At 39.5% G+C, this 25,485-nt stretch overlaps 2 non-coding genes across 2 annotated transcripts; both read right to left on the bottom strand.

The window, feature by feature from the left end:
• Positions 1 to 15,766: 15,766 nt before the first annotated feature.
• LOC112090148 lies at positions 15,767 to 15,874 on the bottom strand. The gene has a single exon (XR_002901498.1). It is a non-coding gene; the product is annotated as a small nucleolar RNA R71 (small nucleolar RNA).
• Positions 15,875 to 25,059: 9,185 nt separating this feature from the next.
• Positions 25,060 to 25,167, bottom strand: LOC112090100. The gene has a single exon (XR_002901456.1). It is a non-coding gene; the product is annotated as a small nucleolar RNA R71 (small nucleolar RNA).
• Between the last annotated feature and the right edge of the window lie 318 nt (positions 25,168 to 25,485).

Below are 25,485 nucleotides of genomic sequence, written 5' to 3'. Positions count from 1 at the left end.
ACAAGTTGCGCCCTGGTCATGCGCTTCAGTCTAAAGATTCTCCTGAGCAAGAAACGTTAACTTCGTATTAAGGGAAATGGCTCGGAGTTAATTCTCATGTGACACGCCACAGCGTTATACGTCTCGTCATTGTTTCCCCAAACAGCTCGGCCCTATCTCAAGCAAAATGCCTCGACATTAATCTTACTACACACGCCTCGGCGTTAATCTTTCTACACCTGCATTGGCGTTAATCTTTCTACACACGCCTCGGCGTTAATCTTTCTATATACGCCTCGGCGTTAATATTTCTACACACGCCTCAGTGTTAATCGCTCTACACACGCCTTGGCGTTAATCGCACGCCTCGGTGTCAGTCGCCCTAGGCATGCCTCGGCATAAACCACACGCCTCTATGTTAGATTTTCTGGAAATGTTATAGCATCAGTCTTTCTGCTTATTGGGAAACTCTCTGTGTCGATTGTCCTTTATACACCGAGGCGCTATGAACGCTGATATGTTATAAAATGGATCATTTAGTTTGCATATTTCAATCCAAATCATATCTTATTTCATGCATTTTAGGTCTTTAGGCATTAGTTTAGGACTTAGGAGTTTGCATTAGGTCCAAGTGAGTTTTGCATGGTGTGGAACGCTTAAACAGGTATTTTTGGAGGATGTTTGGAGTGAAGAAGGTCATCAAGTTGAAGAAATGGTGTTTGGGAGTTCAAAAATGGTGAAAAGTGGTTCCCGGAGTTTATCGGCTAAGTCATGTATCAGAAGATGCATTTTATCGGCTAAAAACATGGTCGGATGGAGTTTGGCTCGGTAAAAAGGCATACTGGAAAGTCTAGCCTCGGCACAGGTCTTTATGGCATAGGAAAATTCTTTTATCGGCTAAGTCCATGTACTGCAGTACAGGAACCTCGGCCAAAACATGTACCGCGGTACAGGAAACTCAGCCAAAACATATACTGCAGTACATGTCTCCCAGAGAAAGTTCCCTGCTCGCCGATCCGCCTCAAAGAAGCTGTTACCGGAAGCCTTTCCCGTCCAAATCAGTCTCCGGCGTCTTCATGAAAGTTTAATATAATTGAGTCTTGTTTCAAGACCTGGTATCAGGATATTTGGAGCTCTGAGCTGAGAGATATCGCACATGGAAGAGGTACATATCCAGAAGCCAATCCGAACAGATCCGATGCATCTCAAAGAAGCCGATACCGGAAAGCCTTGCCGACCTCTGATGAAGTTGAGCTCTTCACTAAAGTTTGAACTGGTTGAATGATATTTCACGTGGACTTGGTTTCATGTCATTTGGAGTTGTGAGCGGAAAGATACAGGAAGCAGAAGACACTCATGTCAGTTCGGGTTTCAATAAGTGAATTTTTGCTAAGTGTTTTAAAGCACCTCAGTTTGGTCACCTCAGCATACTTATACCGAGGCTCATTTCCTCAAAAGTCTGGGTCACTACCTCTACCATTTACCTTGCCACAGTCCAAGCCGAGGCATTTTCTCTTGAAAAGCATTCCTTAAAACGGCTAAGTACCCAAGTTGGTGATCTTCAAAGTTCATGAAATTCTGCTAAGTGTCAAAACAAGCCTCGACCAAGAGACCTCGGTATGGCTATACCAAGGCTATTTTTACAAAATATTTGGTCACTGCCTCGGTCATTAACCTCATCTCAAGCTGTACCGAGGCTTTGCATGAAGAAGATTCAAGCCAAGAATTTGGCTAACTATGGAAAAGACCCTCGGCTCATTACCCTCGCCATGGCAACCCGAGGTACTCATGCACCGAATGAAATGGTCTATGTTTAGAGAGAAGATTTCGAACCCCTTTACCTATTCTATTCAGCTTATTTTGCAATCAGTTCAATCATGTGTTTTGTTTCAATATCCATGTCTGAGTAGTTAGCTTTTTAGGTTTAGGATTCTCATTAAGATTTTCTCTGGATGTCTGATTGATTGATTAAGTTAGGGTTCATAATCTTATTAGCTCTTCACCATAGGTTGTTCTTAAAGCTAATTCTGGACTGATCACCTAGAACTTAGAATCTTAGGTTGCCTAATTGATACGGAAGTGTAATTGAATAACTGGAAAGAACCTAGTGTGAGAAAAATAGGTATTCGCAAAGGAGTTTGGTTTAGATACTTTGTGAACAAATCGAACTTGAGCATTAAAGCTGCTTTAAATCTTTAGGGTTTGCAAAGGAATTTGGAATTCTAGGATTTTGACTTAGATAATCCTCACAACGGAAGTTGATTAATTATAATTTCGTGATTTGAGTTCAAGAACCGTGCTTAAACCTGAACCATGACTAACCGATTGATTTGCATTCTTTGATTTCCTGAGAAACGCCCTAAGCCTAATTTCCATCCACTCGAGTTTTAAAAAAGTTTATAATGGTTTTCTACTGCTTTGTTATTTTAATTTGCATTATTCTGCTTAGTGTAATTCGATTTCAAATAAGTTTATTGAGTGAATTTCTCGTCTCTGTGGTTCCACCCCTGCAATACTACAACTGCATATTTGTGCTATTGCAGAGTAGCTTAGGGATCAAACTTTGAGCAGATCAAGTTTTGGCGCCGTTGCCGGGGACTTGATTTCGCCATTAAACCGTAGTTTTTGAGTTTCGACTTAGTTTTTCTTAGTGTCGAGCGACACCACTTGTCGTGTTGGTTTTTCTAACCTAATTTATTTATTCCGTCTTTCTCTTTTTGGTTTCTGTGTTTTAGGTTTATGCATACTCGCAAAACCAGGAGCAACAAGGACGATCAGCTGGGAAACTTGAACAACAACACATACACGTGTCAGGGCAAAAATCATATCTACAAATCCAACAAGAAATTGTAAGTACTATATCCATACCTAATCACTCAGTTAATCATTTTAAACTTTTAACTCTTGCATCTTGTTCTTGTCATTTCAGGAAGAAGAATTGGGAAGACCGGTGAGTCTTGGTGAAGTTTTCATCAAGACTCATACAAAAGCAGATGGGACCTTTGTAGACCGAAAGGCAGAGAGCGTGGCTGAAAGGTATAAGAGGAACTTGGAAGCTAGAATTTATAACCATGGGACACTAGACTCAGATGCTTTAGAGGATATAACCGTAGAAGAGGAGAACGACCTCTTTCTCCAGGTAAGTCCTCGTTTTTGGTTTGTATTTTGTATTTTATAATATAGTGTGATCATTTGGTTTTTTTTTGTTTGAATCATTCTTTTGTTGTTGCAGTCGACATTCACAAATGAAAGAGGCATTCCATATGGAATTGGAAGCCTTTCACAGTCGCATATCAATGGAAAGAGGAAGTACCCGGGTAGCTCTTCAACATACAAGACTCTGCAAGAACAGCTAGAAGAAGCTCAACGCAAAATAGAAGAACAAGCAGCTGAGAATGAAAGACAAAATTCTGAGCTTACAAGAGTTTCTGCAGAGCAACAAGCCAAGATCGACAAACTCTCCCTGGTCGAAAGGTATTTGGCTGCAACTGATCCAGCGTTTTTAGACTTTTTGGCCGCAAACAACACCTCTGAGGAGCCAAATGCTGCTCCGATGACTTCTGTTCCTCAAACCACTCATCTCGCGGAATCATAGGTTACTCTACCTCTCTCAACTCTTTTGGTCTCCTTTGAAATCTTATTAATGGTGCTCTCTAGTAATCTCTCGGAATCATAGGCTCTAGAACTTTTTCAATGACTTTGATCTCCATGGTTGTATATAGTAACTCATTTTCCAAAGGAAGTTACTATGACATTTGACTTTGTATGTGATCTCTTTTTTGTGAACATATGTAATTTAAGGTTTCTATGCTTTTTCTTTTCATATATATAGTTTCAAATTATTATATGAAACAATTTCTTTTAAAAAATCTATAAGTGGATTCAAATTACAAGTTTTGGAGGAGCAAATTCGTAATACCAAAATGTATTTTCATTATGAAAATAGTCGCAATGCAGTAGTAAATCAGTCGCAAAGTTGTCAGGAATTAGTTGGTAAACGGTCGTTAAATTGCACTAAATTACCGTTTGAAAATATAAATATAGTTGCAGGTTAGTCGCAATTGAGTCGCAACTGTAAGTGGGAACATTACCGACTGATTTGCGACTAATTTACTTCGAGAGGGGTTAGTCGCTATTTAGTGACTGATTAATGACTATTTTATTTAGCGACACAATATTAGCGACCAATTGAGTTAGTCGCTAATAAGTCGTTAATGGACTTTTAGCGACTACGTAGCGACTGTTCTTGTGGTCACTAAATCCATGTTTTCTTGTAGTGAGAAGAATGCAAAAGAATGAAACACAAAAGTTAATAAGATAAAAAAAGGAGAAAGAACAATGGATCTGGGGAAGAATCCCCATCTCCATCGCCTAACCCTAGAAAACAAAGCTTGGTGGCTCAAAATCTCATTACAGGAGTACACACCCGTTTAGGGCTGCTAAGAAATGTATTTATAGGTTCTAGGGTCTTCCAGGTATCATTTAGGGCTTCTCTGAAGAGGAATGGCGAAGTGGGCTTTGATGTTGGGCCTTGTGGCTCGTCCTTAGGTCCACCGGGGGTGAGAGTCTTCCAGGGCAGGTAAAACATGGTTTTCTCGCGGGTGAGAGTCTTCCGAGACTGGTGAATTGGGTCAACTTGTTCTCCATATATCTTTTGATTGCACCATTGGATCTTCGTGATGTAAAGTGCTATGGAAAGCTGGGTGTCTCCTCATATTTGTCTCCAACTTTTAGCTGGATCAGACAGTGAGAAAGTCTTCATTTGATGCTAAAATTCCGACGGTCTGACTTTGAGCTGAAAAAGTAGATTTCTCCCTTTTTGCTATCATTTTCCCTAAGTTTTCTGAAAAGAGCCTTGAAACTACAAATACATGGAAATCATAATAAAAGTTCCTAAAACTGATTAAAACCTTGAAAAAGCATTTGAAATCAATGGTGAAAATGAGTACAAATACGGTGTTATCAACTCCCCCAGACTTAAGACTTTGTTTGTCATCAAACAAAACAATATCCAATCTGGAAAAATATCGTTCAACAGAAATGAGAGAGAACTCATAAATATCAGCAACCATACTTCTAGACCTTAATTATGGACAATGCATCAATCAGATCAAGTCTAGAAAATTCTCACCAAAATACAAACATAACTTGTCTGTTAATCCGTCATGCGAAAATCTACACATTATAACTAAATTTCAATCAACTAGCTCTTAACATTCATTAAAGGTTTCAGTGATTCTCAGTAAAGGGATATTAAACAAGGCACTCAAGGTTAGGTATCAAAAGGCTTTTTTAATGGTAAGGCTTGATGTGTTTAGGGTTACCTTTTTCTTGGAGAGACAGGACATTATACAAAACAGCAAGAGAGCATGGAACTGTAAATGCCCCCACAGTTTTCAGTCACATTCTCCTTGCTTCAAGATTTCTGATCTCCTTTCTTCAGGTTCTCCTTATAACTCACCCAGACTTGGATTTTTGTCCAGGTTGTGAACCCATAATTCCTTTAGTGAATACCTATTGCCTTGGCTCAAATGATTTCGGCTTCTAAAACTATTTAGGCTCTTGGTTTCCTTTCCTTTCTTTCTTTTACTCTTTTTTGTTTTTTTTTATTTGAAAGGGGAAACTGCCTTTTTGACTTGGAGTCTTAGGGAGCACGAAAATTACCTTTAAGAATGAGCTTTTTAAGGCATCATGAGGCTTGCTGAGATTGCTTGATACAATTCCTTCCCGGTTTCATTCAGTCCTTCTCTTGAGTGACTAAAAACTATGTTATTCCTCCCTCTCCGGCGTTTTTGCACATATCTGTCATCATAGACTTAAAAGAGAGTGTATTAGGTTTAAAATAATGGTTTGGGTTAAAGGTGTGGTACCAGCTAAAGATGAACTGGCTATCTAGGACAACAAAGAGTGGTAACAATAAGGTAAAGATATCCTAGATGTATATCATGAAGCCTTTTTAAAAGCATTGATGAGAAAATTATATGTCAAGATTAAGTCCAAGTAAGAATGAGCTAAGTATATCCCTATCAGAAAAGATTTTCATGAACAGAAGTCCTCTGGTGGGATTTCGTAGTGTAAGTACTCTACATACTGCCTAGTCTAGTACTAAACCTTGAAAGAGTTTTTTTATGAATGATTGGTATAGAAGCAAACAGGTTGGTTATCATCATCGATTTTGTCACTGTTCTCTCAAATTCTCAATTTGAAAACACTTTTTGAAACTCAAAAGACTTTTGAATTTTTTTTTTAAAAAACCAAAAAAAAATTGAAAAGTTTTAAAGAAAAATGCAGAATGCAAAGGCTCATGCAAGAAAAGGTGGTTAGAAAGGGATGAAATCCTCCCCTAGACTTAAATCACACTGTCTCCAGTGTGGAATAAATCAGGCAAGGATGAGAAATAGAGTATGCGAAAAGCTTAAAAAGATTAAGGAGAAAAAAACTTACCTGGTGTGGTGATGAATTGTGAGGTGATTGTGGAGGTGGTAGGATGTTGAATGGTGGATGGTAGATGATGTGGAGTGGTACTTGAACAAACTTGGATTGCTTTGAATCAAGGTAGAGGTGGAAGTGGCCAGGGGTGGCCGAATGGTGCTGGCCGCGGGTCAAGATGTCCCGGCTGCGGTAGGAACGTGTTGGATGTGGTTCAAGGCCTCGTGGCCGTGGAAAAATGCTTGCTGGCCACGGCTGAACCTCCTTTGGCCGCGGTCAGCTCTTTTTCTTCTCTTTTTTTTTTAATATGCATACTAAGGCCTGTATAAAATAAGAAAAACAAAAATTTAATAAAAAAAGAAAGCTAAACAAAAACAAATAAGTACCTAAATGGGTTGCCTCCCATCAAGCGCTTTGGTTTATAGTCCTTAGCAAGACTTTGCAAATAAGATCTTGTCCTAAGACAAGTCCTTTTCGAAATCCTCCTGTTCTGTCTTGCAGGTTCTTCATCACTCCAGAGTTCTTCTGGTTCAAATGCTTGGGCTTTATGCTCTTCTCTTCTGCTCTTAAGTGGTGTAGTTTCATAGAAGATGTCCTTGTCGATATTTACAAAAGAAACTCTCCGGTTGGTCCAATCTATGATGGCTACAGCAGTTGCTAAGAAAGGCCATCCAATCTATGATGGCTCTACAAGAATACACGAATTTAGCGACACCAGAAAACATCGGAAAATAGTCGCAAATCAGAAATTTACGTCTGATTAGCGACTAAAATAAGTATTCGGTAATTCTTAGTCGCTAATTACCACAGTCGTGAAATAGTCGTAATTTTGCGACGATTTTACGACTAAATTGCATGTGATATAAACTGACGTAACGTAGTCGTAACTCCGTCGGCAAATATAGTGACTATTTTACGACTACATTTGCGACTCTCTTACGACTAAAATGCAGTCGTACTCTTAATATCAACGTAGTAGCAATTTAGTCGTTAAATAATCAGTCGTTATTTTGACGTTAAATAAACGACCATTTGACGACTGTTTTGTGACATATTTACCTACTTATTTGCGACTGTTTCACTACTGTTGCCGGAAAATGAACAGTACTTTGTTGCACTTTTACGACTGAATTGTGACTGATCTGTGACCTTTTTCCGACAACTTTAAGACTATTTAGTGACTATTTTGATCATCGTTTTTGTAATTTGGAATTTGCTATTTAGAAACCCCCAATTTTGAAACCTGTTTATAAACAGTGCTATAAAATGCACATTTGAATACTAAAACCATGATCAATATTTAAAAAGCCAAAAACCAATACATTCATCATCATCATTCATTTAAACCCAAAAAATCTCAAATGGTTTCTATATACAACCATTATAGAGAAGTACAAAATGAGAAGAGACATACTCTTCTAAAGTTTCCGAGACATTAAAAAGAGTCCTAAGGTTCCGAGACATAAAAAAAAAAGTGAGAAGAGACCTACACATCTAAGGTGGTACTTGATGTTTGAGTTACATGTGTTGTCGGATCAGCCGGTGGATCATCAGGTTGTTGAGTGGTAGACTTCGCATCATGAATGGTCGATGGAGGAGTTTGACTAGCCAAAAAATCATTGAACCGTAGATCAGTTTGAGTCAAGTCCCTTTCAACCATGGTGAGCTTCTCGAGCTTGGCTTCTTGTGCAGCTGAAGCTTTGGCAAACTCTGCTTCACGCCTTGCATTCTCAGCCGCTTGGAGCTCTATTTGGTGTTGAGCTTGTTGAAGCTGTTCCTCAAGAGTGACGTAGGATGCAGAGCTTCCTGGGTACTTCCTCTTGCCATTGACGTACAAGTGAGAGAGGCTACCAACTCCATAAGGTACACCTCTTTCACTCATAATAGTCGACCGCGAATACAAAAAAAGAGTCAGACATATGATTCATTAAACTAAAACAATGTTAGAATCAAAGGAAAAGCAAGATAAATCCATAAAAGAATAGAGAACCTTACCTGTAGAAACAAGTCGTTCTGCTCTTCCACAGTTAGCTCTCGACGAGGTGATGTACCCTCAGGATTGTCTGAGCTTTCAGGGTTTAGGGCAGACAACTTGGCTTCCAAGTTTTTCTGGTAAGTCTCAGCCACTCTCTTTGCCTTTCCATCCACATAACTCCCATCCTTTTTTGTGTGAGTCCTGATGAATACCTCACCAAGACTCACCGGTCTACCTAATTCCTCTTCCTGAAATTATAAACCAAAATATGTCAGCGGGTAAGTTATTAATCATATTTCCTAAAACTAACACTTATTGAAGAATAACAGAATAGAAAGTTACCATTTCTTGCTGGATTTGCAGATAGGATTTCTGACCTGAGAAGTGAACGTGAGGTCCAAGACCACCAGATAGGAGTTCAACAACCGAGCAGCTGAGTTGTTGAACTCTTATCTTTAGATTTTTCTGTGTCCCAATAGGCAGTCATTTGTTCCCAGAGTGTATCCCCGATCCAGTTAGGTTGCACTCTTGATGTCCTTACGGTGCTGACCATATCCTTCATCCGGCTTTTGCAAATGCTTTCAAATTTTTCTTGAACCACACCAGTGATCAAGGGATCCCAGGTGTGGATTTTCTACAACAACAAGAGACAAAGAGATGATGTTAGAATAAGACATAGAAACAAAAACAAAAACAAAACCATGTAAATGAAAAAGGATGATCTTACCGCGAATTCTATGAAGTAACGCTCTTGTCTATCACGAGGCACACGACTCCAGCTGTAGAAAGGGCCATCAAACTTGTTGGTGAATACCTTGGTAATCTTCCGGGTAAGAGAGGACTTGTCACGACCAAACCTGGATACAAAGAAAACAAAGCAAGCAGTCATCGAGCCATCATTTGAAGAATGAAACAAATGAAGCTAGAGTAAAAAAGACTTACCACGTTGTACCCGGTTTCTCTATGGGAGATAGTACCGTAGTATAAGCCTCTCTCCCAGGCTTCGTGAGCAAGGCATTTAGAATGCTTAGCTGGTCTTCAGAGAGGTTGACATCACCGTATTCTTCATCTGAAGGTTCTTGAAATGCAGCTTCTTCACCGTCATAATGAGCTTGTTGAGAGTGTGGAGAATTACCTCCTTCTTGAGATAATGGAGAGGCTCGGTTTTGAGAGAAAGAAGAAGCTCCAGAAGCTCCTTGGTGCTGCGATTGAGGTGATGCAGAATGCTGCCGATGAGATTGCTCTTGGAACCGGTGTTGAGGAGATGGAGAGAACCGAGTTTGAGAATGTTCTGACCTACTAGGTTGAGGCGGTGGTTGAGACTCAGGGGCTCCTTGTTGTGAGTTCTGGAAGAGCTCCATCGGCGGTGGATAATCTCTTACATGTGTCGGCCCGTTGCTCGGGCCTAGCGGTGGTGGAGATGTCGCCGATATGAACTCATACCGACTGGGTAAGGGAGTCGATGCTCGACTGGTTAAGGCTGCTCCTCCTCGTGCTCCTCCGCGTTTCTTCCTTCCACGGCCACCCATCGGGATCACATAATCGGCTTGGGAACGATGCTCGTCGGGAATTTCGGGATGGGTTTTTCGTCGGGATCGATTCAGGGTTTCGTCGGGATGGGTTTTTTGTCGGGATCGTTGGGAATAGCAGTCGACTAAGGATGCTAGTATCAATTAACGGTGCATTTTGGTCGAAATTGGGGAAGATCGATTGATACTTTAGGGTTTGGGGAAGAGAATGGATTTGGGGATTTTCTGGGAAATTAGGGTTAGGTTTTGAGAATGGATTTGGGGATTTCTCGGGATTAAGGTTGAAAACGACTAAGTATATTAGTGGGCTTAGTCTAAATAATGGGCCTGATAATGGGATTAAAGGTGGGCTTTGTTTGCGGGTTAAATTTTGGGCCATTAGTAGTAAAGGAGTCGGAAATCAGTCGTAAAATTTTTAAGTTTTTTTTTTAAAAAAAACAAACACAGTTTATCTTACAATACAACAATTTCATTCAGCAATTTTATTCATAAACAGACACATATTAGTAAGGATCCTCTTCATCTTCATCATCCTCATTACATCTAAATTCATCTTCTGGTTCTGCATCTCCGACATCGTAATCGAGATTAATTGGGTTTACCCTGTGTACTCGATTTTCAACAACGATATCTTCAATTGTGGTCAGCATAACACCATCATCATTATCTTGTTGCAAGAGAGTTGGTTCTTTGTCTTCATATTGTCCTGAAATATTCCCTCTTGGATTCACTTTTAAGATGTTTAGCCACAGCTGCTTTGGCTTTTTCCGGTATGGATATGGAATATAACAAACTTGATCTGCTTGGGAGGCTGTAGAATACAAATATAATTTTAAAACTAAATACATTAAATGTATTGCTTTGTATATTTATATCATTTTTACCTAGAATAAATGGTTCGTATTTATTGTACTTTCTTGATGAAAGAATGTCAACGAAACCACCATTGCTCTTTCGAGTGCCTCTACCAATTACAGGGTCATACCACTCACATTTGAAAAGTGTAATTTTCAGATTTGTCATCCCCTCATACTCGAGTTGTATGATATCATTTAAGATCCCGTAAAAATCAGCTTCATCAGATGCATCGGTGTAGTTTTCTCCTTTAACACACACTCCAAAGTTACATGTCTTCCGTCCCATGCCATGGTGCCGTGTATGAAACAAATATCCTCTCGTAAAGTAAATTGGCCAGGTTTTGGCTTTATTGACTGGTCCGTGAACTATATCCTGAACCCAAATAGGAAAAGGATTTGTAGTGTTCTAGTAAGTAACCTGCACATGTAAATATGGATTGATTATTAATCCGTTGATGGAAAACGTCCATAGTTAGTAAAAATATAGAAAACATACGTAATCTTTCACCCATGAAGGATATTCATCCGCTCTTTTTGCAGAAATTTCTTTATCAGAGAGTTGTGGATATTTTGTGCAAATGTAATCTTCGAACATCCTGTCCACCACAAACATATATTATACAAGAAATGATTATAGATTACATATCTGACAAGGATAAAATTCGATATACCTCTCAAATGGTTGAAAGTAATCGCAATTTCGCAAAACATATGCATGTGCAATTTTGTGATCTTTTTCTGAAAGCCATATTTCATGCATTTGCCCACTTGGCCGACCTACATGAGTAAATATACCAGGAACTCCGGGGACATCATATACAGGGACTTCACCTTCGTCAAATCTTGTTAACCTTTCCCATTACATAAAAATAAATATAAATTCACATGTTAATGTAAAATTATCCTGTGGCCAATATTGACTTATAAATATGAATTATCCATTTGGAGTTTACCTTGATTTTGTTTGTATATGATCGGAAAAGTAGTGCTCCATAAAATAAGCAATCTCGTCGTTGATATATGATTCAACAATCGATCCTGATGCATATCTTTTGTTCTTCGCTTTTGCTTTCAGTTTTTTGAAAAACCTTTCAAAAGGATACATCCACCTATACTGCACAGGACCTCCTAATTCAGCTTCATAAGGAAGATGTATAGGCAAGTGCTCCATTACGTCGAAAAATGATGGTGGAAAAATCTTCTCCAAATTGCATAAGATTAGGACTATGTTTTGTTTTAGGATTTGGACCCTGTTTTTTTGCAAAGTTCTTGAACATAAGTCACGAAAGAATCCTCCAACACCTAAATATATTAAAGTCCAATTATAAATAAATTACTATAAACATATATTATACAAGTACTATTAAATAGACTATAAAGTACCTGATAATGCAAGGTGGACGTTACGGTCCAAGAGTTCTGCAAAGATAAATGGAAGTAGCCGTTCCATAAAAACATGGCAGTCATGACTCTTCATGCCGGCAAGCTTTACTTTTTCAATATCAACACAAGCAGCTAAGTCTGACGCATAACCATCTGGGAATTTTACTGCTTTCACACATTCCAATAATCTTCTTTTATCAGCTTCTTCCAATGTATATACCGGAAAAGGGGCTTGCCCATTTTCATCAAGATGTAAGTGTGCCCGATCACAGAATCGTTCTATATCCAATCTTGACTTTATAGTGTCTTTTGATTTACCCGTCACACTTTAGAGTATTCATGATGTTATCAAAGAAATTATTCTCTATATGCATCACATCAAGATTATGTCGGAGATTGAGGTCCCTCCAGTAAGGCAACTCCCAAAATATACTTTATTTGTGCCAGTTATGCCACTTCCCAAATCCAGGCATCTTTTTTTCATGACCGTTGCCACCACAGTCAGACGTTTTTGCAGGATTGACAGTTTCTATGCGCTCACTATAAACTTGTTCACTTGTCAAAGACTCTGGTGGTGACTCATTTATAGCTTGTCTACCCTTCAAATAGTCTTTTCTATTCTTTCGTAATGGATGACCATGAGGGAGAAACCTTCTATGACAATCAAACCAACATGTTTTTCTTCCATTAGGCAGATAGAATGCCTTTGTATCGTCCAAACAAATTGGACAAGCCAATCTACCATGGGTCGTCCATCCTGACAACATGCCATACGCGGGAAAGTCGCTTATCGTCCACATCAGCACAGCCTTTAATTTGAAATTCTGCTGCAAAGATACATCATATGCATCGATACCAGTTGACCATAATTCTTTTAATTCCTCGACAAGAGGCCGGAGGAAGATATCGAGACTGGCACGCGGATGATTTGGCCCAGAATTCAATATTGTGAGGAACAAGTACTCAGTCTTCATGCACATACCAGGGGGTAAATTATAAGGAGTCAAGATCACATGCCATAACGAATGATTATGAGACATGCCAAATGGATTGAATCCATCTGTACATAATCCAAGATAAACGTTACGGGGTTCTTCAGCAAACCGGGGATGTAAATCTTGAAAATATTTCCACTCTGCAGCATCAAAAGGATGACACATTTCACCCTCCTTTGCTTGGTGCTCAGCATGCCATCTCATTGCCGCTGCAGTCTTCTGGCTCTGATACATCCTCTTCAATCTATCACCAATAGGTAGATACCACATACGACTATATGGTATTCTGGTTCGTGAACGTCGTCCTTCGTTAGGCTTATATCTTGGTGACTGACAGAATTTACACTCCTCCCACTGATAACACCGTATTTTGACCACTTTTATGGATCATAATTGTATCTTATCCAGGTGTTTTAACTCTGTTTTCAATGGTTTTTAAAGTGTTTTAAATGTTTTAGAGTTTCAAAAGACTTTACAGGAAACTTGGGCAAAAGATATACAATTTGGAACAAATGAGCAATTTTGGATAAATGCAAACCGTCAGAAGTATGACAAGCGATGAAGACCTTCTCACCGTCTGATCACCCCCAAAATTTGAGACAACATAGAGGATCCAACCAGATTTCTAATGCACTTGGTTTGGAGACAATCCAACGGTTAGATCTTCAGATACTCCCGATGCAAGAATGACAGAAAATGCAGTTCCGGAAGAGAGTAGGTGCCGGGACCGCGGCCAACACCCATTTTCCCGCGGGTAGAGCCACCGCGACCGCGGACTTTGGTCGTTCACTTTCCCGACGACTTAATTAAAGCCCAGATCAATTCCTTTCGTTATTTTTGAAGCCCTAAGTGTCCAGAACCACCCCAGAAGCTATAAATACCCCCTTTAGGTCATTCTAAAGAGGAGAGACCGAAACTTAGACAACTTAAAGAGAGAGAGAGAGGGATTTCGGCTGGAACCCTAGAAGAGGCCGCCGTCAATCCCGAAGAAGGAGCCGCCGCTGGAGAGCACCATCGCGCCTCCACCTGCAACTCCGTTCTTCGTTTTTCTTCCTTCTTCTCTTTAATTTCCTGCAACTTTCAATACTCTGTGATGATTGTTTACAATATGTTTGAGTAGTTACCCAGTTGGGTTTAAAGGGATTTTCAAAGGGAATTTCATGCGTCTTTGCTTATGAATTGATAGATTTAGGATCCATAATCTTCTAGATGTTCTTCGTTTGCCTTTAATCTGATATGATATGTTGCGAAAGCTTTCATTGATTGTCTGAACTAGGGTGAAACGAGCAATTCTTCTATAGGAGTGGAAACCTACCTGTAGTTGAGTTGTGAATATTGATGAGTCTTGTTCTGCTATTGCATCTTCTCCCTTCCAGAATCAGAGTGGAAACCTACTGATTAGGGTTGCGAGAGATAGTTGTTTAGTGCTGCGAAAGTAGGCTATTCATACTTCCGTGCCTCAAGTTCTAGAACATACGTAGTTGATTACCTTTATCATATGCTTAAAATCAACATAGCCTAGTCTATGAATCCCTGTGAAACCCCTTGAGCCCCAACGTTTGTCTTTCATTGCTTACAACCTTAGATTTCCATTCTGTTTTCATTCGCTTATTGCTTGCTTCCCATTTGCTTGTTCTTTGCTTTAAATCGCCTAGTTTAATCGCCATTTAGTTGCCTTCATTCGCTTTTGTTTAATCGATTTTTACTTGCTTTTATTTGCTTTCACTTTCAATTTCTTTTATTTGTTTTGCTTTCTAGTTTAGATTTAGTGACAACAAAAACCCAAAACCAAAACCAAAACCTTTTTAGTTCTAATCTGATTTAAGCGTTGCAGTGAATTCGTACTGAAACAACTAAGTCTCTGTGGATCGATACCCTAAGTACTACAGCGCACATCTGTGCACTTGCAGACATTTAGGGGTTATAAATTTAAAACCTGAAGCTTAGTAAATCGAAAAACAACCAACCCCGCTTTTGCTCGCAATCAAGTTTTTGGCGCCATTGCCGGGGACTTAAAATTTGTTTCGTTGCGAATCCCAGCTTAAATCATTAGAACACTTGTTTATTTTTACTTTTTCTTTTGAATTTTTCAGGTTTCTCTGAAATGAGAGACCAGGAACATGTTCCCGGAACTCTTGGTGATCCACCAAATCGTGTGGATGGTGATCCAATTGACGATTATGACCTGACTGATGATGAGTTTGAAGAACCAATTTATGATGACAATGAGCTAATCGGATCGGTCAAACACAAAGATGATGATAAACTGATTGGAAGTTTCGATTCACTCGAAAAGTTCATGGGAGATCGAAGAGCTATTCAACCAGCCTTACCTGAGGATGGCAAAACCGAAATTAAGGTACCCCATATCCATTTAGTTCAACAAAATCAATTCTCTGGTTATTCATTCGAAAACCCGATAGACCATATCGAGACTTTCGAAGAATTATGTGCAACCATTACAGCAAATGGGAATTACCACAAGTGTAGTCTTTTCCCATTCTCTCTTAGAGATAAGGCCAGCAAATGGCTAAAATCTTTGCCACCTGCTTCACTAAAAATGTGGGCAGCGTGTAAAACTGTTTTCCTAAATCGTTTTTACACTAGAAATCTTGCAAATCTCTTAAGAAAGAAGATAAGAACTTTTAAACAAAAAGAAAATGAAGATCTTTTAGATACTTGGGAAAGATTTAGGGAATACCAAAGAGATTGTCCACAACATGGATATGCCGAGGAATACCTGCTAAGTATCTTCTATCGCGGTATAACTCCAGAGTTACGACACTCTTTCGACATAGCAAGTAATGGAGATTTCACAACTAGATCTGTAGAAGATGCTCATGTTTTCATTAAAAATTTAGGAAACAGCATCCGAAATCAAGTAACCTTTGGTAATTCTGTACGTCCTGAGAAGAAAGAAGAAATTTTGGAAGTTATAAAGTGTCTCCATCACATAATGAGTCATCTTGGATTGCAACAACCAAATAGGGTACACAATACGTGTAACTTTGATGGCTGGGACAACCCAATGGATTCTTATGGTCAAGGGATGGTGAACACTGCAGAAGTCTATCAAATTCAAGATTTTCCATTCGTTTCTGATCACCGCGGGTCCATTCAATCGGACCGCGGCCAAGCAAGCTTTCACCGCGGTCGTGCTGGTTATGACCGCGGCCAAGACATGATTCACCGCGGTCGTGAGCCACCTGACCGCGGGAAAACGTCTTCTGAGCTTGCCTGGACACCACCTTCCGAACCAATCTCGGCTATTCAATCTAATCCTGTTCCATATCCAAGTTTTCCCTCTTCTGAAGCTGAAAACCTAAACAAAAAGAATTTAGAGCTTGAAAAATCTATGTCTAAAGAGATTAGTGATCTTAGATCTGAACTAAAAGAGATGCAGAAGGATTTCGATGAAAGATTATCCACCCTCCTTAGCATAATGGCCAAAACTAATTCTAAAAACTTAGAAAAATCTGAAGAGGAGCCAAGTGAAAATTCTTTCGAAAGCTCAAGTGAAGCAGATCCCTCCGATGATGTGAAAGCTATCACACTTTGGAGTGGATTAGCTTACAAAGAGCCTGAATTTCCTAAAGATCCCGAAGATGAGGAAAAGGGTAAGGAAAAGGAGAAAGAAAAAGAAAGAATCACGAATGAAGATGTTGAAAAAGAAGTGGTAGGAGAGAAGGATGGAGAAGAAGTAAGAGAAGATTCATCCCGAGAAATCCTCGGAGAAGACCCGATTCCACCTCCACCAACTCGTGTCTATAAACCTAAACCTCCATATCCTAGAGCCTTAAGAGCCCCTAAGAAAGAAAAAGAAAAAGCTAAGCTGAAAGAGTTGATTGATCAATTAAATGTGAAATTACCTTTCGTAGAAGCTTGTGCTATGATTCCTGCTTTAAGAAAATACATGAAGGGTATTCTAACAAATTCTTTAACTCTTGAAGAAGGTGTTATGATGATAACCCATGAATGTAGTTCTATCTTGCAAAGCCGAATCCCTGAAAAGAAAAATGATCCTGGAAGCTTTGTACTTTCATGCACCATCAATGATGTAGCTTTTGAGCGTGCTCTCTGTGATTTAGGTTCTAGCATAAACATGATGCCTCTTTAAGCCCACTAAAATCTCCTTAGTATTAGCTGATCGTTCTGTTAGACAACCTGTAGGTATCTTAGTAGATGTTCCCGTCGAAATCGAAAAATGTTCCATACCAACCGATTTCGTAGTTCTAGAACTAGAAAAAGAACCTAAGGATCCACTTATTCTTGGAAGACCATTCTTATCTACAGCCGGAGCCATAATCAATGTTCCTGAAGGAAAAATCGACCTCCATCTAGCCGGTTCAGTTATGCAGTTTGACATGAACAAAAGTTTCGATAAACCAACTTTGGATGGCAAAATTTGTTGGGTTGATGAGTTAGACGGAATTACTGAGGAAGTCTATGAAGATCTGCTTCTAGATGACCCTTTAAGTGTCACGCTTTCACCCGCAAAAGATGAACGCAATTTCCTTGAAGAAATTTCAAGTGAGTGCATACGTATGCTTGATAAATCCGAAACTTATAGGAAACCTCTAAACTATCTAGATCTTAAAGACCAAACAAACATTCCTACACCTCCTAAAGACACTGCTGCAGCAATTAATGATCCTTGGAGCGAGCTTAAAGCCCCTAAAGTCGAGCTTAAACCTCTTCCCGTCGGACTTAAGTACGCTTTCCTTGGACCAAATTCTACTTATCCTGTCAAAATAAACTCTGGTTTGACGGAAGAAGAAACCACAATGCTGTTGACTGAGCTGAGAAAGCATAGAAAAGCCTTAGGATATTCACTTGATGACATACCTGTAATCTCTCCAGATCTTTGTATGCACAAGATAAATCTAGAGGATAATGCTAAAAACTCAATCGAAAGTCAAAGGAGACTGAACCCTAATCTCATGGATGTTGTCAAGAAGGAGATTATGAAGCTTTTAGAAGCTGGAATAATCTTTCCTATCTCAGATAGCACTTGGGTTAGCCCAGTTCATGTTGTTCCGAAGAAAGGAGGAGTCACTGTCATTAAAAATGATAAAGATGAAATGATCGCTCCAAGAACAGTAACTGGACATCGTATGTGCATCGATTACCAGAAACTGAATGCAGCAACTAGGAAAGATCATTTTCCACTTCCCTTCATAGATCAAATGCTAGAAAGATTAGCTAATCACCCCTACTATTGCTTCCTTGATGGATACTCCGGATTTTTCCAAATTCCTATTCGCCCGGAGGATCAAGAAAAAACGACATTCACTTGTCCATATGGCACGTTTGCTTACAGACGTATGCCTTTTGGATTATGTAATGCACCTGCTACCTTCCAGCGGTGCATGATGTCGATCTTCACAGACTTTATTGAGGATTTCATGGAAGTATTCATGGACGACTTCTCTGTCTATGGATCTTCTTTTGAAAAATGCTTTGGCAACCTTGGTAAAGTTCTGCAAAGATGTGAAGATAAGCACTTAGTATTAAATTGGGAAAAATGTCACTTCATGGTACAAGACGGAATCGTGCTTGGGCACAGAATTTCGGGAAAAGGAATTGAAGTTGACAAAGCTAAAATCGAAGTCATGACCAGCCTACAACCCCCCACAAACGTAAAAGGCATCCGTAGTTTCTTAGGACACGCAGGATTCTATAGGCGATTCATAAAAGATTTCTCTCAAATAGCTAGACCTCTTACGCGTTTGCTTTGCAAGGAAACGAACTTCGAGTTCGATGATGAGTGCTTAGCCGCGTTTCATAAGATCAAAGAAGCCCTTGTCTCCGCTCTAGTCGTGCAAGCACCTGATTGGGAACTCCCATTCGAAATCATGTGCGATGCAAGTGACTATGCTGTCGGAGCAGTGCTTGGCCAACGAAAAGATAAGAAACTGCACTTAGTCTACTACGCAAGCAGAACTCTTGACGAAGCTCAATGCAATTATGCTACAACAGAGAAAGAACTTCTAGCTGTCGTATTTGCATTTGAGAAATTTTGTTCTTATCTCGTAGGATCTAAGGTCATAGTTCATACTGATCATGCTGCAATCAAGTATTTAATGTCTAAAAAAGACGCTAAACCTCGGTTGATAAGATGGATCCTCTTACTGCAAGAATTCGATATCAAAATTCGAGATCGGAAAGGAGCAGATAATGGAGTTGCAGACCATCTTTCACGAATTCGAGTTGAAGAAAGATTGCCTTTAAATGACAGTTTGCCTGAAGAAAACATCTATGCCATAGATACTACCAGCAATGCCAATACCGCACCACCACGTCCTCTAATGCGACGGGCAGATGCTTTCAACACCCCATGGTTTAGGCACATAGCAAATTACCTAGCAGCTGATGTAGAACCACCACAATTCTTTGGTTATAGGAAGAAAAAGTTCTTGAAAGACATAAGACATTATTTTTGGGATGAACCCTATCTCTATAAGAGATGTGCTGATGGGTTATTCCGAAGATGCGTGGCTGAAGAAGAGATGGAAGGAATTTTATTCGGATGCCATAGCTCGTCTTACGCAGGACACTTTGCAACCTTCAAAACCGCTTCAAAGATCTTACAAGCTGGTTTTTGGTGGCCTACTTTGTTCAAAGATACTCAAGCTTATATATCGCGATGCGATAAATGCCAAAGGATAGGCAACATAAGCAAAAGGAATGAGATGCCTCAAAATTTTATTCTCGAAGTCAAAATTTTCGATGTCTGGGGAATAGATTTTATGGGACCCTTTCCTACTTCTTTTGGAAACCAATACATCTTAGTAGCAGTAGACTACGTCTCTAAGTGGGTTGAAGCAGTCGCTAGTCCCACCAATGATGCAAAAGTTGTCATGAAGCTGTTTAAATCTGTTATATTCTCGCGTTTTGGAGTTCCTAGAATTGTGATAAGCGACGGAGGATCGCATTTCATCAACAGAGTTTTCGAAAATCTTCTTAGAAAGAATGGAGTTACACATAAAGTTGCTTCTCCCTACCATCCCCAAACCAGCGGTCAAACAGAGAAATCAAGTCGATTTTGCAGAAAACTACTGCAGTTCATCGCAAGGATTGGTCTACAAAGCTTGACGATGCATTATGGGCATATCGAACAGCATTCAAGACACCGTTAGGAACAACACCATTCAACCTAGTTTACGGAAAAGCATGTCACCTTCCAGTAGAACTCGAGTATAAGGCGCAATGGGCTATCAAGGAGATGAATATGAACTTGAAAACGGCTGGAGAAAGAAGACTACTTCAACTTCATGAGTTAGAACAAATCCAACACAATGCCTACGAAAACTCGAAGATCTACAAGGAGAAGACTAAAGCATATCATGATAAGAAGATTATTCATAGAACTTTTGCTCCTAACGATAAAGTTCTTCTTTTCAATTCTCGTCTTAAGCTTTTTCCAGGAAAATAACGTTCAAGATGGTCAGGACCCTTCACGATAAAGGAAGTCAAGCCATATGGAGCCATAGTCCTATGGGACAGAACCGGAAACTCATTTACAGTGAATGGACAGCGTGTAAAGCCATATCTGGCTGAAGAAACCGAAGACGAGAGAGAAGTGATGTATTTGATTGATCCATCATCGGCCAATGATGAGACCAAGGAGTGTCACGACCCCGGTTAAGTCTAATCGAACCACAATGTCAAGCTAACGACTTGAAACAAGCGCTTAGTGGGAGGCAACCCACTTGGTATTTTATCTATTTCCCTTTGACCTTTATTTTCTATTTCCATTGCTTTGTTTCTGTTTCATTTAATTTCAGGTTTTCAATAAGGAAGAATAGATTCAAAAGACGAGCAGCACTCTCCAGCACGATAAGTTCACTTAAACATTTCAACTTTTCTATTTTCTTTACCATTCTTTCCAAGATTTATTACACTGAGGACAGTGTGAAATAAGTCTAGGGGAGGATGTTCATCCGTTACTAATGAAATTTGATTTGTTTTGAGTTTGTTTTGGACACATAAAATTTTTCAAAAAGTTTTTCTTACAAATTTTAAAAATCGTTTTCAAAAAAAAAAAAAAAAAATGTCTTTCGAAAAGTTTTCAAACCAGGAACACAATAAACAATACTATGATGAATTAGACCAGTATGCTTCTACGCTATTTCCTCGTTTTTTCCTCTTTTGTGATTTACGCCTAGACTAGGCGGTAGATAAGTACTTGCATTACGAAATCCCACCAGAGGACTTCATGGAGATTCTTTCTGACAGGATATACTAGCTCATTTTATTTGACCTTAATATTGACATTTAATTTTCTCATCATTGATTTTAGGCAGGCATCGACATACACATCTAGGACGCCTTTTACCCTCACTTTTACCACTCTTTGTCGTCCTAGATGACCAGTTTATCTTTATCTGGTACCATACCCTAAACCCAAAACCCTTGTTTTCAATCCTCGTGCATTCTCTCTTTAGTTTATATCAGCAGATATGTGCAAAAACGTCGGAGAGAAGAGGAGCGACGCAGTTTTCAGTCACTCACAAAGGAGACTGAATGGAATTGGGAAGGAAGAGTATCAGAAACATCAAGAAGCTTTACAAGACAAATCTTAACTGGTAATTTCGTGCTCTCTAAGACTCTATATCTAAAGGTGTTCCCTCTCTATTAAAAAAAAAAAAAAAACCAATGAATGAAAAGAGAGAGGGAAACAAAAAGCCTAATGAGTCCTAGATTGTCGAAATTTGTGGAGCAAGAAGTATGTACTAAGCGTTTATAGAGCTATGTTTTTGAAAGATTTACAAAAATCTAAGTCTGGGAGAGTTAGGAGAGAACCTGAGGAAGAAGGCCAATAATCTATGGCAAGAAGAAAGTGACTGAAAACTGTGGATACCAACAGCTTCACTCTCTCTTGCGGTTTTGCATAATATCTTGCATTCTCCAGATCTTCAGGTAACCCGTAAACACTTTAAGCCTTACCCCTAAAATAAACCTTTTTACACCTAGCCTAGATTGCCTTGCCTAGACTTGATGAGAACCACCGATATTTCTAATGAATGTTAAGAGCTAGTTGACTGGAAGTCAGATCTAAGTGTGTAGATTTTCGCATGACGGATTAATGGACTAGTTTGCTTGTATTTTGGTGAGAATTTTCTAGACTAGATCCAATTAGATGTTTCACGATAAGTTATGGTTTAGATCCTTTCCCTTTCACAAAACCCGATTTGGCTCAAATCTTCATGGATTTTAGTGTTTCAAAAGCCTTACCTCATTGGATTTTCACCTTGATTCTGTTTCTTCCATCAATTTGCCACCTTAACAAGGTAAACCACTCGAAATTTCACTTTTTTATTTCGGTAACCAAGGTATGGAATGTCAAAATTGCTCCTTATGGGTTGCTCTCTTGCTTGATGTATCACTTTTAGGCTCATATAGAGAAAATTTTGACATCTGATAACACTGGATTTTGACCATTTTTATGGATCACTTTAATGTCTTGTACAGGTGTTTTTACTCCATTTTCAAAGGTTTTCAAATGATTTCTATGTTTTCGGATTTTAGAAGGCTTTTCAGGTAATTTGGGATAAAGAGGCACAAATTGGAACAAAAAGACTCTTTTGGATAAATGCAGACTGTCAGAACTCTCATGGAGAGACAAAGACCTTCTCACCGTCTGATCACCCTCAAAAATTGGACAACTTATAGAAGAATCAACCAGCTTTTAAATGCTCTTGGTTTGGAGACATTCCAACGGTTGGATCTCAAGATATTCCATCTGCCCCGGAGACACTCGAAGATGGCCAGCAAGTCATGCGACCGTGGCCACCAGCCTATTTCCCGTGGTCACAAGCTTCCCGACCGCGGCCAACCACCCATTTCCCACGGTCACGTCACTCCCGACTGCGGCCGGCCAACTCCGATTAAAATCCCATATTTCTGAAGCCCAAAGTCATTTCTCAGCTTCAATTTTGGAACCCTAGAGACCATGAGTATTGAAGACTATAAATACTTGTCATTTAGGTCGTTTTTAGACACAACCTTCATACTTTTACAGAAACCCTTTTTCCTTTAGCCGTTTTATGCGATTTTTAGAGAAGATTGTTCAACTCTGAGTTCTTCAATAGTGAAGCTTTCTTTCATCTCTTTTCTTTACTGTTTTTGATTACTTTTATTAAAACCAATAATGATGTTGATCTCAGCCATGTCTGAGTAGATCCCGAGTTGGGCTTAGGGTTCTCGAAAGGGGCTCTCATAATCGATTAAGACATCTAGGTTTATAGATCTGGGATTTTAACTTTGTTCTCTGTTTATTCTCGTTCTTATTGCATGTATGCTTGATTGATCACCTAGTATCTGATCTAGATAGTTAGTGTTGCGAAAGTTTTCATTAAGTATCAGACCTAGAATGAAACAGGCGATTTTTCCATCTGAGTGGAAACCTACCTGCGGCGAAATCGTGAGTACTGACGAGTCCTGTTCAGCTCTTGTGTTCTCTCCCTTCCAGGACCAGAGTGAAAACCTACTAGCCAGGGTTGCGAGAAACAGTTGGTTATGATCACAACAGTGATGTAGTCATACCGCCGTACTCTAGCTCTAGAACCCTATATTTTGATATCCGTCAATCCCAATCTATAACCCCTAGTGTTAAAACCGATTATGATCCCTGTATAGTACCCAAAAGCTCAGCATTTTTAGCCATAGTTTACAAACCAATCGATTTTTACTTGCTTATTTAGATCTGCATTTTATTTACCTTAGTTCGATATTTTGCTTGCTTCATTTGCTTTCCATTCGATTCTTCTACTTGTTCTTTAGGATAGATTTATTTGCTTTCTTTATTTTTAGTTTAATCTGTGACAAACAACCAACCCCTAAAACCAATCTAGTCTAGACATAAAGTTAAACCGTAGAAGAATACCAGGCACACAAATCTCTGTGAATTCGATCCCTAAATACTACAATTGATTAGTTGTGCACTTGCGGCTTTTGTTTGTTTTTATTAATGGTAAAACTTGTTCCCTCACGCAGTTGACACGAATCAAGTTTTTGGCGTCGTTGCCGGGGATTTGTTTCGCTGCCTTTGTTATTTTTCTTGTTCTAATATTTATTCTAGACACTTGATCTCTAGTTCTTTCTTAAAGTTTGCTGAATTATCTTTCCCTTCTTTTGTTTTTCTCTGAATTGCATGAATACCAGGCGCATACCTGTAGAAAACATTCCAATTCTAGACGAGATAGACAGACACGAAAGAGAACTTTGAAGACTTAGACGAACGCAAGGAACGGCCAACTTCGACCAGCCTGGAGATCCTGTTAACTGAGCTTTAAACATGGACCAAGACGGGTCCAAACATGGAGAAATGAAGAGAACGATCACAGAGAAGGTGATCATGCTCGACAAGATGGAGAAGAGGATGAGGTTCCTCCAAGAAACCATCAAAACCGCGAGAGAGAAGAACGTGAAGACCATGATGCACCTATCAATGCAGCCACTGGTGACCACCAGGGGATGCAGCCGAATGGACGCGTTTACCGCCCTGTTCAGCAAGCAAATCAACACCGAAGACAAGCCAGGAACCATCGCATAGCTGATTACGATGCACCTACTCAGAATTTTCAGAACCGATCCGCAATTCAAGTACCATTTCCAAACCGGAATGAGTTTGAAGTCAAACCTCAAATCATCTCATTGGTGAAACAAAACCAATTCCATGGAGTTCCTTCTGAACATCCAATGGACCATATCGAGCTCTTTGAAGAAATCTGCAGCATGATGAGAACAACCCAAGTTCCAGCAGACTATTTAAAGTGTAAGTTGTTCCCTTTTTCATTAGCAGACAAAGCTCACCGTTGGTTGAAATCTTTGCCTGCAGGATCGATTACTAATTGGGAAGAATGTAAAATTGCTTTCCTGAACCACTTCTATACTAAGTCAAGGTCGAACTTCTTGAGAACCAACATCTCAAGTTTTCAGCAAGGACCGACTGAAACTTTCTATGAAGCCTGGGAACGATTTAAGGAGTATGAACGTGATTGCCCTCACCATGGATTTTCTAGATCAAGCCTATTGAGCACATTTTACCGAGGTTAGCAATCAAAATACAAACTTTCGCTTGATACAGCTAGCAATGGAGATTTTGGACAAAAGACGATAGCACAAGGTAAAGCCCTCATCGAGAATTTGGCTCAAGCCAATAGCAATGATTGTCCTGAATATGATCGCTCGACAAAGTAAACCGGAGCAGACAACAAGGAGATAACCGAGTTGAAGAACATGATGAGCCAGCTTTTGAAAAGCAACAATCTCCCAATCCATGCTTGTGAGACCAACAATGGCGCAGAAGACGAAGGACCTGGTGATATTGATCA

This window comes from Eutrema salsugineum, unplaced genomic scaffold, assembly GCF_000478725.1.
Source record: "Eutrema salsugineum unplaced genomic scaffold, Eutsalg1_0 scaffold_11, whole genome shotgun sequence".
NCBI classification, from domain to species: Eukaryota; Viridiplantae; Streptophyta; class Magnoliopsida; order Brassicales; family Brassicaceae; genus Eutrema; species Eutrema salsugineum.
The sequence above is the reverse complement of the archived record's forward strand: the minus strand, read 5'-3'. Positions and strand labels throughout refer to the sequence as shown.